The sequence below is a fragment of the Nicotiana sylvestris genome, chromosome 1, assembly GCF_000393655.2.
Source record: "Nicotiana sylvestris chromosome 1, ASM39365v2, whole genome shotgun sequence".
NCBI classification, from domain to species: domain Eukaryota; kingdom Viridiplantae; phylum Streptophyta; class Magnoliopsida; order Solanales; family Solanaceae; genus Nicotiana; species Nicotiana sylvestris.
In genome coordinates, this window is record NC_091057.1 from 41,351,496 (window position 1) to 41,366,205 (window position 14,710).

At 39.4% G+C, this 14,710-nt stretch overlaps 1 non-coding gene across 1 annotated transcript; it reads right to left on the reverse strand.

Moving 5' to 3' along the window:
• Positions 1-1,896: 1,896 nt before the first annotated feature.
• LOC138882014 (small nucleolar RNA R71) lies at positions 1,897-2,003 on the reverse strand. Its single transcript, XR_011403477.1, has one exon. It is a non-coding gene; the product is annotated as a small nucleolar RNA R71 (small nucleolar RNA).
• Positions 2,004-14,710: the final 12,707 nt, after the last annotated feature.

The following is a 14,710-nucleotide window of genomic DNA, read 5'->3' on the forward strand; positions in this document are numbered from 1 at the left end:
ATGCTTGACCTGAAACTTTCTAATTATATTTCTATATTGTGCTGGAATATTAGTTTTACTTAATTATTATCACTTCTATCTATTTATTCTCCAAAGTTAGTTGTATGTCAATTTTGTAATTCTCACGAAGAAAAATTAATATACGATAACTATTGGATAAAATAATAGAGTGAGAGTAATTCTTTTTAAGCTATCATTCCAAGTCTGTAATCTTGCTTACTTCCATTCTAATTCTCACGGAGGAGTTGTAGTTGGCAAGATTATTGATTTTTAGTAAAAATTAATCGCAAGAGGTTTTTGCTATCTTTTAGCACAATTCAGGCAAGAAAATTATTTCAGTTTAATCGTCACGAGTCATATATCAATTGATTTACATAACCTCGCGGAGTGTTATTAATTGATTATTTTTTAGTGAGCAAAATATAATTGTATTAGCAATAAACAGTTATTCCTAAGAGAAATACATGTAGAAGCTAAGATTTTATTATTATCACGCTATCGAGTGAATTCAATGATTCCCAACTCTTTTTAAATATAAATCTTTCGAAAGTTATTTTGTTTCAACTTAAGCAATTTAAATTTTCAACAAACAAAACTCCATCAATCTGATTCTCTCAAATAGTAGTAAGAATATTATAAGTTTGTAGCTAGATTCTCCAATCTCTGTGGGACGATATCATAAACTATACTAGAATTTGACAAAGTACGAGTAGCAAAATCTTATACGCATTGGCCTCGTCAAATTTTTGGCGCCGTTGCCGGGGATTGGCACAAGTCTACTTCAGACTAAATATTCTGTTACTAATTTGAAAACTTACTATTAGTATTATTATCTTTGCTATCAATGTGTACTAAATAGTACTACTATTACTTTTACTATTACAAGTACGTATCTTATACAAGTGTTGTTATCATTTATCCTTCTTATCATCATTATAGCATAGCAGTCACTATTATTAATACTAGTACTACTTGTAACTATATTCTATATTGTATTATATTATTATTTTTCATCGTTAGTTACTGTTACTACTAACTGATTTTGTTTACCATTTTTTTCATAACATCTATTGCTAATTAGTACTAATATAATTACTATTATCATATACTACTACTACTACTACTATTAATAATAATTATAACAACAACAACAACAACATTATCATACTACAATTTTTATTTGATTGCTTATTATCTTTGTCATCTTTGTTGTCCTTGTTATTCATCACTTTCTTTTAATTATTTTCTTCTAAGTACTACTACTACTACCACTTTAGGAGTTAAGTTCAGTTTTTTTTTTAGAATTTTGAGTAGTTTATAACCCGCTCTTCTATAAAAGAGTTGGTCAATTACGATCCTAAAATTGAAAGATTTCTTCGATTGCACAGGAAAGGACAAGCATTATCTTTCCAAAGCATAGCTTGTGAAGGTATGAAAAATCAGGAAGTAGAAAATATCAACCCACGCGAAGTACCACCACCAGTACAAATAGAGGACCAATTTGATGAAGTGGCGCCAAGGCCAGCAAACAGAATCCTAAGGGATTATGCTAGACCTGACCGCTTCAACTGTGAATCTAGTGTCAGAAAACCTCCAGTGGCAGCCAACAACTTTGAAATCAGGACTGGCCTAATTCAAACAATTCAACAGTCTTGCATCTTCACTGGATACGCAAGTGAAGATCCACATAGTCATTTAATTGACTTTTTGGAACTTGTTGAAACAGCTAAGTATAATGGAGTACCTCCTGAAGCTATCAAGTTAAGGCTATTTCCTTTCTCTTTAAAAGGAGATGCCAAGACTTGGTTGCGAAGTTTGCCACAAGGTTCCATTACCACATGGGATCAAATGACTCAGAAATTTTTAAACAAATATTTTTCCCCTGCTAAAACCACAAAGTTAAGACAAGACATATCTAATTTCTTGCAGACTGACACATAATCAGTTTATCAAGCTTGGGAAAGGTTAAAAGCAATGTTAAGAAAATGTCCACACCACGATATTCCTGAACATATGCAATTGTATATTTTTTTTATCACGGGCTAAAATCCTCTTCTAGAAATGTGATAGATGCAGCTGCAGGAGGTTCAGTAATGGGAAAAACAACAGAGGAAGCATTGCAATTGTTGAATGAAATTTCTAAGAATGCCATCCAATGGTGTCACGACCCAAAAATCCCTCCGAAGGAGTCGTGATGGCACCTAGTCCCTAAACTAGGTAAGCCTAACATTAACTGAAATAACATTGATATTTGCCAACTTTAAATTCAATAACTCTTAACAATTTATAATTCCCAAAACCGGTGGTACAAGTCACAAGCCTTTCTAAGAGTAGTTATACAAAATAAATACATCACTGTTCCGAAACAAAGGGAACAAAATGGAAATAAGTACAATTGAAAGTGACTCTGAGGACTGCGAACGCTGCAGCAGGTTTACCTTAAGTCTCCACTGCAACGAGTAGCTACTATCGATCAAATACCTGGGTCTGTACACAAAAATGTACAGAAGTGTAGTATCAGCACAACCGATCCCATGTGCTGGTAAGTGCCTAGCCTAACCTCGGCGAAGTAGTGACGAGGCTAGGTCCAAACTACCAAATAAACCCGTGCAAATAGCGTACAAAAATAATAGGAAGCAGATAACAATGATGGCAACAATGATCAACCAGTGATATAAATAGCAGGCAACAAGAACCCCATAAATGTTTCTCAACAAATAATAAATACAAGTGCAATCAATTAATCAAGTCCTTCAAATATAAATCTTTCGCCTATAAATCTTTCAAGTAATAATCTCTAAGATAATATGCTTTTCAATAAATATATTTCGAATATACTTCCTTCAAATAAATATCTTTCAGATAAGCATCTTTCGAATATAATTCTTTCGAGTAAAGGTCACCTTGTGACACCTCATTTCATAATCATAAATAATATAGGTCTCAGCCCACTTTCATATTTTTACGGCACCTCGTGCCCATATTTATGTCACAACCGCACGGACAACTCACGTGCCAATAAATAAAACCATAATATTTTTTTCGGCACCTTGTGCCCACATATTTCTGTCTCACATTGCACAACAATATTCTCATGTTACTCAGCTCATAGGTTCCATAACCCAATACAATTAAGAGTGTTCAAGGAGCCTCATTCACTTAACATAAAATAGAGTACAACTTCCAACCCAATTAGGAAATCAACAAGAAAAGATGAATTTTTTTTTGAAATCATTTGATAAAGAAAATACCATTTTCAATGAAAGTACAATATCGAAGGAATCATTACCTTTAATACGAGAAATTAATAAATTAAAACATAGTAGAAATTCCTTTTTAAGTAAAGTACAACCTCAAACGGTTTAAGGAAACTTTAGTTGAGAAATCAATTGAGTTAAAAATGTAATAATTCTTGAAATTTGAAGTATTGAACATATTAAAAAAATAAGGCGAGGTATTGTAAACACTATGGATTCCAACACAAAGGATCACAACAGTAAAGGGATCTAAACAGTTAATACACTTGAATTGTTAATAACAAGTAAACACAGCAAACAGAAAGTGCACGCCATCACCCTTCGTGCTTTCACACTCTCTCACCAAAACAATACACGACATCACCCTTCGTGCTTTAACACTCTCTCACCAAAACAATACACTGCATCACCCTTCGTGCTTTACACTCTTCCTCACCCAAGCAACAAACACAAGGCAAATAGGGTAAGGGAATCTATAACATCGAAATAAAATCAAGTAATAACGGAAAATCAGTAAATAAACGTACAGGACAACAAAACTCAATTAGAATCAGGAAAAATCAAGGACAAGTGCACGACATCACCCTTCGTGCTTTTACTCTCGTCCTCACCATAAGAATCAATATAAACTACACGGCATCACCCTTCGTGCTTTACACTCTTCCTCACCATAAAATCAATATAATCGGCGCGGAATTGTACATCGTGCGGCACGACATCAACCTTCGTGCTTTACACTCTCCCTCACAAAATCATACATGGCATCACCCTTCGTGCTTTAACACTCTTCCTCACCCAAACAACAATCACAAGAAATAAGGGCAAGAAAATAAATGAAATCACAATAAAATCCCGGTAAAAGAAAAATAGTACAACAATCAAATAAAAGGCAAGGGAAACAACATCAAAACAATAACATCCCGGCAAGGGAGACAATAATATCAAACAAACATCCCGGCAAGGGATCAATAATATCAAACAAACATCCCGGCAAGGGAACAATAATAATAATAACATATGAAGCGCAATAAACCACAACAGAGTCATAACAATTATAATATAAGACTCACGGGCACGCTTGACACCAACGTATAGATACTCATCACCATGCCTATACGTCGTACTCCACAATTAACATGTAGCAAATAAGACACAACTCCTAATCCCTCAAGCTAAGGTTAGACCAAACACTTACCTCGCTTTGCAACCAATTCAAAATTCCAACAAGCCTTTGCCTCGCGAATTCGTGCCCGAAATTCCCAAATCTAGTCATAAACAATTCGATTCAGTAAATAAAAATTATAGGAATTAATTCTATATGAAATTCTACATTTTCCATTAAAAATTCGAAATTGCACTAAAAATTCGCCCGTGGGGCCCACATCTCGGAACCCGACAAAAATTACGGAATATGAAACCTCATCCAACCACGAGTCCAACCATACCAATTTTACTAAAATCCGACATCAACTCGACCCTCAAATCTTCAAATTAAACCAAGAGGGTTTTCAAGATTTCCCAATTAAAATCACCAATTAAATGCGAAAACTAGTAATAGATTCGGGTAATCTAACCAAAATTAAGTTAAGAACACTTACCCTGTTGTTTTCTCTGAAAATCTCCCGAAAATTGCCTCTTCTCGAGCTCCAATTCGCTAAAAATGGAAAATGGGACTTCAGAACTTAATGTTCTGTCCAGAAAAATTCCGGGTACTGTTCATGCGTTTACAGTGTTCACGACTGTTCACGGGGTATTGTACATGGTACTGTTCATGGGGTACTGTTCATGGTGTACTGTTCACGGGGTACTGTACACGGTATTGTTCATGGGGTACTGTACATGATGCTGTAAAAAAAAGACAGCAGCTTCCCAAAGAGAATTTCAGCAGCTTTTTTCTACCCGTTGACCTTCCGAAATCCATCCGAGGTCCTCGGGACTTCAACAAAATACACCAACAAGTCCTAAAATATGATACGTACTTAGACGAAACCTCAAATCGCACCAAATAATGCTAAAACCGTGAATCAAATCCCCATTCAAGCCTAATATAACTAAGAACGTCCAACTTCTATATTCGATGCAAAAACCTATCAAATCAAGTCCGATTGACTTCAAATTTTGCACACAAGTCATAAATGACATAACAAAGCTATGAAAATTTTTAGAACTAGATTCCGACCCCGATATCAAAAAGTCAACTCTCCAGTCAAACCTAAGAAATCTTTAACCTTAGATTTCTAGATTCCGTTAAATGGTGATAATTTGATCTAGGGACCTCCAAATTCGCTTTCGGGCATATTGACCAAGTCCCAATTCACGATACGAAACTATCGGAATGGTCAAAACTTTTATCCGGGTTCGTTTGCTCAAAATGTTGACCGAAGTCAACTCAATTGAGTTTTAAAGCTCTAGTTCACAATTTAATCCATTTTTCACATAAAAACCTTCCGAAAATTATACGGACTGCGCATGCAAGTCGAGAAATTATTGATACCGTTTTTCAAGGTCTTAAAAATACCGAGATGATTATTTAATTTAAAGATGACATTTTAGGTCATCACAAATGGCCTGAGCGTATAAGTATCAAGAAGGCCGCTACAGTAAATCAGGTTGATGCTTTAAATACATTAACACAACAAATTATTTCTTTGGCACAAAATTTTGAAACTTTTTAGGTGAATACACAACAACCAAGCCAATCTGAGGCTTGTGACATGTGTGGAGGAAATCATCAGAACCATGAATGCCAAGAAACCAATCATAATGATGAACATGTCAATGTCATCGGTTACAAGCAGTATCCTTTTGGAAGTCCAACGGCACATAAACATCCAGGATTTCAATGGAGCAATCCAAATGGTGCAGAGAACTCTCAAAGCTTCCAGAAGCAACAAATACAGGGTCCACCCGGATACCAGAATCCAAACCATGGTCAATCAAACTTTAGACCTTATCAACAAGCAGGGCCCTATCAGCAAAGGCCTCAACAAGCTCATTCAAGTCTTGATGATCTTCTGTATAAGTATATTAAGGTCACTGATGAAAAGATGGAGAGCCAAAATTCATCCCTCAAAAATCTGGAAATACAGTTGAGCCAATTAGCCGCTCTTGTTTCAGAAAAGATTCAAGGTCCCTTACCAAGCAATACATAGAAAAACCCAAAAGAGCACCTTAAGGCCATCACCTTACGGTCAGGTAAGGAGCTTGATGAACCCTATGCAGACCAGTCAAAACAATAGGTAAACAACGGTAAGAATATTGAAATACCCTCTGAACCGTCTAAAAAGAATGAAGTCAAGAAAAAAGAAGAAAAAAATATTGAAAAATTGACTCCTCTCCTTGTGAATATTCCCTTTCTACAAAAAATGAAAAGAGAAAAGCTTGACAACCAATTTGCAAATTTTTTAGAGATTTTAAAACAAATTCACATCAATATTCCTTTTACTGATGCTTTGTTACAAATGCCTTCATATGCCAAATTTTTAAAGGAAATTTTTTCAAGTAAAAGAAAATTAGAAGAAGTTTCTGTGGTAATGCTTACGGAAAAATGCAGTGCTATACTTCAAAATAAGCTACCACCAAAACTTGGTGATCCAGGCAGTTTTACAATTCCATGCACTTTGGGAGGAGTATATTTTGAAAAAGCACTTTGTGATTCTGAAGCTTCAATAAATTTAATGCCATTTTCTATCTTTAAGAAGTTAGATCTTGGTGAAATAAAAGACACAAGTGTTTCTCTTTAGTTTGCAGATCAAAGTACTAAGAAACCTAAGGGAATAATTGAAAATGTACTCGTAAGAGTAGATAAGTTTGTTTTCCCTGTAGATTTTATAGTACTTGAAATGAAAGAATGTCCTAATGAACCAATAATTTTAGGTAGACCATTTCTTGCTACAAGAAGAGCAATTATAGATGTTCATCAAGGACAATTAATTTTAAGAGTTGATGAAGAAAGAGTCATATTTGATATGCAAAAGATACTAAGATATTCGGGAGATGAAACATCATCTTCATGTTTTTCAATTGACATGATTAGTTATCTTACAGATGAATTCAAAGATGATCAATTAATTCCAGATTCAATGGAAAGATGCTTGATCAAATCAGGCACCACACAGGACGATGATCCCACCATCAGAAGAGAAGCTAAAATATTGGACAAAGATTCAGAAGAAGAAGAGATGAAATCTGAACAAGTTCAATCAAAAATTGAACTCAAAATTGTCCCTTCTCATTTGAAATATGTTTATCTTGAGCAAGAATTATTTCTAGTAATTATTTCGTCTTCTCTTACTGCAGAACAAAAAATAGTTTGATTAAAGTATTGAAAGCACACAAAGGAGCCTTGGGGTGGACTGTAGAAGATATTAAAGGGATTAGTCCGGCTATTTGTACACACAAAATCCTCATAGAGGATAGCTACAAGCCAACAATCCAGCCGCAAAGAAGATTGAATCTAGCAATGCAGGAAGTAGTGAAAAAAGAGATCGTAAAGTTGTTGGCAGCATGTATTATATACCCCATTTCTGACAGCCCATGGGTAAGTCCCGTTCAGGTAGTACCAAAGAAAGGAGGTATGATAGTTATAAAAAATGAAAATAATGAGCTCATACCTACCAGGACTGTTACAGGATGGAGAGTCTGTATTGATTATAGACGTCTCAATGATATCACTAGAAAAGATCATTTTCCTTTGCCATTTATTGATCAAATGTTGGAAAGAATTGCCGGATATGGTTTTTACTGTTTTCTTGATGGCTATTCAGGATATAATCAGATACCAATTGCACCAGAAGATCAAGATAAGACAACCTTCACATGCCCTCATGGAACATATGCCTATAGGAGGATGCCATTTGGTCTGTGCAACGCCCCTGCTACATTTCAGCATTGCATGTTAGCAATTTTTGCTGACATGACTGACAAATTTCTTGAAATTTTTATGGATGATTACACTCTTTGGCAAAACATATAAGGATTGTCTTAACTATTTGACCTTAGTTCTTAAAAGATTTGAAGAAACAAACTTAGTTCTTAATTGGGAAAAATGACATTTTATGGTTATTGAAAGGAATTGTTTTAGGACATAAAATCGCTGCTAAAGGGATAGAAGTTGATAAGGCAAAAATTAATATTATAGCAGGATTACCCCCTCCCATAACTGTGAAAGGAATTAGAAGCTTTCTAGGTCATGCAGGTTTTTACAGACGATTCATAAAAGACTTCTCAAAGATTTCAAAACCGCTGACTAACCTCTTGATGAAAGACACTAAGTTTGATTTTTCAGGTGACTTTGTGATAGCATTTGAAACCCTTAAGGAAAAGTTATCAACTACACCTGTAGTTGTGTCCCCTGACTGGAACCAACTTTTTGAGGTCGTGTGTGATGCTAGTAATACAGCAGTTGGAGCTGTTTTAGGCCAAAGAAGGGATAGAATTTTTTGTCCCATTTACTATGCTAGTAGGACATTGAGTGAGACTCGAGTGAATTATGCCACGACAGAAAAAGAGTAAGCAGTAGTGTTTGCTTTTGATAAATTTCATTCCTATTTAATAGGAACCAAGGTCACTATTTTTACTGATCATGCAACTTTAAAATACCTCTTAGCGAAGAACGATGCTCGACCTAGATTATTAAGATGGATTTTACTTTTGCAAGAATTTGACCTTGAGATAAAGGACAAAAAAGGGACAGAGAACCAAGTAGCTGACCATTTGTTGTGACGGCCCAAAGGGGTCATCAGCTGTTTCTAATTGAAATCTGTCTCTGAAACCCTAAAAACCTCATTTAGAGTCGCCTCGATTTGTGTGCGCAGTCCGGGCGCGTAGCCGCAAAAGCTTAAATGTGAAATCTTGTGAAAATTTCTAAGTTTTTACCTCGAAATGAATAAGTTTGACTCCGGTCAATATTTTGGATAAACAGACCTGGACCCGTGATTTGATGGTCCCAGAGGGTCCGCAGGAAAATATGGGACGTGGGCGTATGCCCGAAATCGAATTCCGAGGTCCCAAGCCCGAGTTATGAATTTTTAAGTGAAATTGCTTTCTGAAAATGTTTAAAGAAAAAAAATTGAAATGAAATTGACAAGAACGTGTTGGTATCGGGGCCGTATTTTGGCTCCGGCGCCAGGTACAAGTCTTATATATGACTTGAGTCATTCCTGTAAAACTTGGTTGAAAACAGATGTCGTTTGACGCGATTCTGACCCTAATTGGGAAATTGATGTTTGAAAGGAATTTTGGAGAAATTTCATTGATCATAAGGCTCAATTCGATGTTCATGATGTTACATTGGTGATGTGATCACACGAATATGTTCGTAGGGTGTTTTTGAGGTAGTGTGCATGCTTGGTTTAGAGTTTCGAGGGCTCGGGTGAGTTTCTAGTAGGTTCCGGGATGCCTTAGGCTTTAAAAGATCAGATGTTGAAGGTTCAGGAATTTTGACAGGTCTCTGAACCCTTTTGAGTGGCCCACGAGGAAACGCGTGCGGCCGCGGTCGCCTTTGCGCGGTCCACGGTGGGTTCTGTGCGGCCGCGGTCGCCTTTGCGCGGTCCACGCGGGGCATAGATCCGCAGGCCTTCAGGAAGCCTGTGCGGCTGCGGTCTTTCTTGCGCGGTTCGCGGTGGGAACTTCAGAGGGGTATAAATACACGTGAATTTAAGTTATTTTACACTCTTCAAAACCCCAAAACATAAGAGGCGATTTTCCAAACAACTTTTCTTCTCCGAAACGATTGGTAAGTGATTTCTAACTCATTTTCTTTACTTCTTAACATTTTTTAACATGATTTCAACTTCAAATCAAAGATTTTCATGGGAAAATTGGGTGATTTGGATAGAACCTAGGTTTTTCTAAAATTGGGGATTTGGACCTCAATTTGAGGTCCGATTTCAAAACAAACCATATATTTAAATTTGTGGGGGAATGGGTAATCTGGTTTTGATCCGAACTTCGGGTTTCAACCACGTGGGCCCGAGGGTGATTTTTGAATTTTGGTTAAAACTTTGGAAAACTCATTTTCATGCATTGGGGTTGACTCATTTAGCATTTATTGATGTAATTAAGCAACTTGTGACTAGATTCGAGCGGATTGGTGGTGGAATCAAGAGGTAAAGATATAATTGAGACTTGAGTGGTGTTCAAGGCATCGAGGTAAGTGTTTGGTTTAACCCTAGCTTGAGGGATTAGGAGTTAAGTCATATTTGCTACTTGCTTCTTGTTGAGTACGACGTATAGACATGGTGACGAGTATCTATACGTTGGTGTCAAGCATGATCGTGGGTCTTAACTTGAAAGTTGTTGTGTTTTTGAATGACACCTTGTATACTTTAATTAATGATCCTCTATGATTAAGTATTTCCGTTAATTTAACAGAGTACTAGCAAAGTGAGATTGGTTATAGCTGATTCTCCCTTGCCGGGATGATTATTTCGATATCTTTGTTCCCTTGTCGGGAAACTATTATATTGCTTTTGTTCCCTCGCCAGGAGTTTATTATATCGCTTATGTTCCCTTGCCGGGATTTCTTATAATTGTGTAATGAAATGGGAGCGGGTGGTACGCCTACCACAAGATATTATGAAATGGGAGCGGGTGGTACGCCTACCATAAGATGTTAAAATGGGAGCGGGTGGTACGCCTACCACAAGATGTTATGAAATGGGAGCGGGTGGTACGTCTACCACAAGATATTATGAAATGGGAGCGGGTGGTACGCCTACCACAAGACATTATGAAATGGGAGCGGGTGGTACGCCTACCACAAGATATTATGAAATGGGAGCGGGTGGTACGCCTACCACAAGATGTTATGAAATGGGAGCGGGTGGTATGCCTACCACAAGATGTTATGAAATGGGAGCGGGTGGTATGCCTACCACAAGATGTTATGAAATGGGAGCGGGTGGTATGTCTACCACAAGATATTATGAAATGGGAGCGGGTGGTACGCCTACCACAAGACATTATGAAATGGGAGCGGGTGGTATGCCTACTACAAGATATTATGAAATAGGAGCGGGTGGTACGCCTACCACAAGATATTATGAAATGGGAGCCGGTGGTACGCCTACCACGAGATATGAGAAATGGGATCGGGTTGCACGCCTGCAACAAGAGGAAACTGAAAGTGAAAGTTGCCTTTATTTTCTTCATTTGTGATAGAAGTTATAGTGCTAGCTTCCTTATTATTCCCTGTTATTCTCTTTTAACTGCTATCCCCGAAGCATGTTTCCCCTTCCCCAACTTTAACTGCTTATTACTTGTTTACTTTTCCGTCATATATTATATGATTGTACAAGTTTATCTGGAGTCTGGTGCTAGCCTCGTCACTACCTCGCCGGGGTTAGGCCAAACACTTACCAGCACATGGGGTCGGTTGTGCTGATACTACGCTCTGTGCTCTTTTGCACAGATCCAGGTTTTGGACAGCAGCAGTAGCGCGGGAGCCAACCTTCAATCCAGTGTCTCACTGAGGCACCGTTGCAGGCGTTTGCAGGCCCGACGTCTCTTTTATATTTAATTTTCATCTGTTATCTCATATATTCGAGACAAACAGTTTATATTTTCTTTCAAACAATTGTATTTAGCACTCTTAGAAGTTCGTGAGTAAGGTGACACCAGTTCTTGGGTAGAGGCATATGTTGATTCTCTCATTATTGTTCAGTTTCTTTAAACTTAAGTCTTCCGCTTATTTATTTAATTCCGTTGTTTTCATGTTATCGTTGATAATTGTTAAAAGAAATAATTGTTAATAAAGTAAGCAGTTAAGGATTGGCTTGCCTAGCTCTCATTAATAGGCACCATCACGACTCTCGAGGGTGGAAAATCCGGGTCGTGACAAGTTGGTATCAAAGCTCTAGTTACATAGGTCTCACAACTCACGGACAAGCTTAGTAGAGTCTGAGGGATCGGTACGGAGACGTTTGTATTTATCCCCCAGAGGCTACAGAGTTAGGAAAATCTCACATTTGTTCTTTCTTGTCGTGCAGATTTGTTCCTCAAATGCTAATTGAACTTCTACTCTGTTCTTCACAGATGGAGAGAACACGCGCTTCCTCATCTACCGCTCAGCAGCCCAAGCCCCTTGCAACAGCTCCCACTAGGGGCAAGGGGCGAGGCCGAGGTAGGGGCAGAGCTCAGCCCCGAGTAGCAGCACCAGTGGCAGAGCCTCAGGTTGATTTTGAGGAGGAGGTTCCGGCCCTAACAGTTCTGGTGGGCCTAGCTCAGGTCCTAGAGGGGTTTATCGCTACCCTAGTTCTTCAGGATGCTCTGGTTTGATTGGTGGGCCTTATGGAGAGTGTCACCTGAGCAGGTTTGCTTCCTGTAGCACTAGCCACTTCTTAGGCTGGAGGAGGGGCTCAGACTCCTGCTACACGCACTCCGGAGCAGGTAGCTCCCCAGATTCAAGTTCTAGCGGTTTAGCCAGCGGTGGCAGTCCAGCCGGGTGTAGTGGCTCAGACCGATGATGGAGCGGCTATGTCCGCTGATGCTTTGTGGAGACTGGACAGATTCACCAAGCTCTTTACTACTACCTTCAGCGGAGCTTCTTCTGAGGATCCCCAGGATTTCCTATACAACTGTCACGAAGTTCTCAGGAACATGGGCATTGTTGAGACCAATAGGGTCGATTTTGCTGCATTTCGCCTATCTGGATTCGCCAAGACTTGGTGGAGGGATTATTGCTTAGCGAGACCAGCCGGATCGCCATTTTTGACTTGGGAGCAGTTTACAGTGTTGTTTCTGGAGAAGTTTCTCCCCGTTACTCAGAGAGAGGCCTATCGGAGGCAGTTTGAGCGCCTCCAGCAGGGTTCCATGACTGTTATCCAGTATGAGACCAGGTCCATCGATCTAGCTCGCCATACTCTTGTCATACTTCCCACCGAGAGAGAGAGAGGGTGAGGAGGTTTATTGATGGTCTAATTCAGCCGATTCGTCTTCAGATGGCCAAGGAAGCCGGTAGTGAGATTACATTTCAGGAGGCTGCCAATGTGGCCCGCAGAGTTGAGATGGTTCTATCACAGGGAGGTGATCATGGGTCGGATAAGCGGGCCTGTCATTCAGGTAGATTCAGTGGTACCTTGTCTGGAGGTAGAGATTCATATGGTAGAGGCCATCCTCCTAGGCCCTTTCAGTCAGCTCTTCAGGTCTCCCATGGTACTTCAGGTGGTCGTGGTTCTCAGACGCACTATTCTGATCAACAGCCTTACAGTGCACCATCAGCATCTATAAGTGCACCGCCGCTTCAGAGTTTCCAGGTTCGTCAGCACCAGCAGCTGAGTGCTTGTTTTACTTGTGGCGACATGAGACACATTGCTAGGTATTGCCCTCGAGCTTCGAGCAGTTCTCTGCATCAGGGTTCTCGTGCTATGGTACAGGCACCAGATGTCCCACAGCCTGCCCAGCCAGCTAGAGGCGGGGGCAGAGGTGTTAGAGGTGGAGGTAGAGGTCTTAGAGGTGGAGCTCAAGCCTCCAGAGGTGGAGGCCAACCAGCAGCAGGCCGTCCCAGAGAGGCAGTTTAGGGTGGTGGGGCCCAACCCCGATGTTATGCACTTCTAGCCAGGCCCGAGGCTGAGTCTTCAGATGCAGTCATTACAGGTACTATACTGGTTTGTGATAGATATGCTTCAGTGCTATTTGATCCAGGGTCTCTGTATTCGTATGTGTCATCTTATTTTGCACCGTACCTGGTCATGCCTAGTGATTCATTGAGTATTCCTGTTTATATGTCTACACCGGTGGGTGATTCTATTGTGGTCGACCGAGTTCATCGTTCTTGTATTGTAGTGTTTGGGGGTCTTGAGACCCGTGTTGATTTGTTGCTTTTAGACATGGTCGACTTCGATGTTATATTGGGAATGGATTAGTTATCCCCGTACCATGCTATCTTGGATTGCCATGCCAAGACCGTGACCTTAGCTTTACCGGGTTTGCCTCGTTTAGAGTGGAGAGGGACTCTTGGTCATTCTACCCGAAGTGTTATTTCATATGTGAAGGCTCGACGTATGGTCGAGAAAGGGTGTTTGGCCTATTTGGCTTATGTTCGTGACTCTAGTGCTGAGGTTCCCTCTATTGATTCTATGCCCATGGTTCGTGAGTTTCCTGAGGTTTTCGCTTCAGACTTGCCGGGGATGCCACCCGACCGGGACATTGATTTCTGCATTGATCTGGCTCCGGGCACTCAGCCCATTTCTATCCCGCCATATTGTATGGCCCCGCCAGAGTTGAAAGAGTTAAAGGAACAGTTGTAGGATTTGCTTGAGAAGGGTTTCATTAGACCCAATGTTTTGCCTTGGGGTGCGTCAGTTTTGTTTGTAAAGAAAAAGGATGGTTCGATGAGAATGTGCATTGATTTCCGGTAATTGAACAAGGTTACAATTAAGAATAAGTATCCCTACCGAGGATTGATGATTTGTTTGATCAACTTCAAGGTGCCAAGGTATTTTCAAAGATTG